This window comes from Arachis duranensis, chromosome 1, assembly GCF_000817695.3.
Source record: "Arachis duranensis cultivar V14167 chromosome 1, aradu.V14167.gnm2.J7QH, whole genome shotgun sequence".
NCBI classification, from domain to species: Eukaryota; Viridiplantae; Streptophyta; class Magnoliopsida; order Fabales; family Fabaceae; genus Arachis; species Arachis duranensis.
The window spans coordinates 53,480,297-53,481,928 of record NC_029772.3 but is presented as its reverse complement, the minus strand read 5'-3'; positions in this window follow the sequence as shown (position 1 = coordinate 53,481,928).

The window sequence follows — 1,632 nt, the reverse complement described above, 5'->3', positions numbered from 1 at the left end:
ACTTCAAGTACAAAATCCTCCTTGTTGTCTTCCTTCACTAGTTCTTCAACCACGCTGTCAACTTCAAGGGTCTCTACTACCTTCACCTTTAGTGCCTCCTTTAGCTCCTTATGAAGTATGGATTCGCGAAGATGATCCTCTCTCTCTTGTTCCATGTCAATAGTATCACTAGGATCATGTTGCTCTTGGATTGATGGATGTTGGTGCTCTTCCATGGATGGTGGTGATGGGATGGGTGGATCATTATGTGGTTGAGATGGAAGTGCATTGGAGCTTGGGGGTTGAATATTGGGGGTAGATGGTTGGTCCATGCGGGATATAAGTGCTTGAGGTGGTTCCTCTTGATAAGGATATGGAGATGGTGTATATTGAGATGGTGGTTCTGGGTATGGTTCATATGGTGGTTGGTGTGGTGAATAAGGATTGGGGTCATATGGAGGTGAGTGGTGGAAAGGGGCTTATGAGTGTGGTGGTTCAAAGCTACATTGAGGAGGTGGTTCATTGGCATATGATGGGGCTTGTTGGTAACTACAAGGGGGTCCACCATACCTATCATCTTGGTATGCCTTAATGGTCTTCGTCCATGATATCTTGGAAGGTGTTGTCGCCTAAAGGGTTGATCAGATCCTCTTGGCTCCGTCCATCTTTGATTGCTTTGACCTTGATGCATATTCCTGTTATAGCTTCTTTTTCCTGCAACATAGTTGTAACTAGACTCATAGCCAAAGGGGTGAGAGTTCATAGTAGTAGGAAAAAATGAAAACAAAAACTAACAAAAAGAAAATATTTTAAAAAAGATATGATTTTTGAAAAAAAAGATAAGATAAGATTTTGAAAAAGATAAGATTTTTTTTTTTGAAAAATATTTGAATTTTGAAAAATAAGATAAGATAAGATAAAAATTTTAAAATCTGAAATTTTTTTTTGAAAAATATTTACAATAACCAATAATATGGCACACGTTTGCAATTCCCCGGCAACGATGCCATTTTGACGTTAGGATTTTTGCTAGTAAAGAATTCTGTAAAAATATAGTCACGTTGTAAACCAACAGAAAATCCCTTCGTACAAACGTTTTGGTTGTCACAAGTAACAAAACCAAATAAATTTATAAACCGAAGTATTCAAACCTCGGGTCGTCTTCTCAAGTAATTGCAAGGAAGTATGATTTATTATTGGTTATGGAAAAACAATGTTTGGGTTTGAAAAAGGTTTTAAGCAAGAGAAATAGATTGCAAGAATTAATAAATTAATAACTAATAAAACTCTTGGCAAGGTATGAAAACTAGAAGTCCTATCCCAGTTATCCTTATCAATTGTGATGAGAATTGGATTTTTCTACCACTAAGTTAACCTCTAACTATGAAGGTAAGTCAAGTGGATGGAATAAGTTTGGTTCCTCAGGTCCTAGTCTTTCCTTGGAAGAGGCTAGAGTTCTTGGAACTCGAGTTAATTCTTGAAGAATTCCAATTTTCAGTCAACAATGAGTTTGACAACTCAAGAGTTACCAATTAATCAATTAAAGCCAAGAATATAAAAAGCTAAATTGAAATCATAAATATTCGGAATACCTCAAATTATATTGAATGAAGATGTCAATTCTAACATGGACAATATTCATAAGCCAATTGG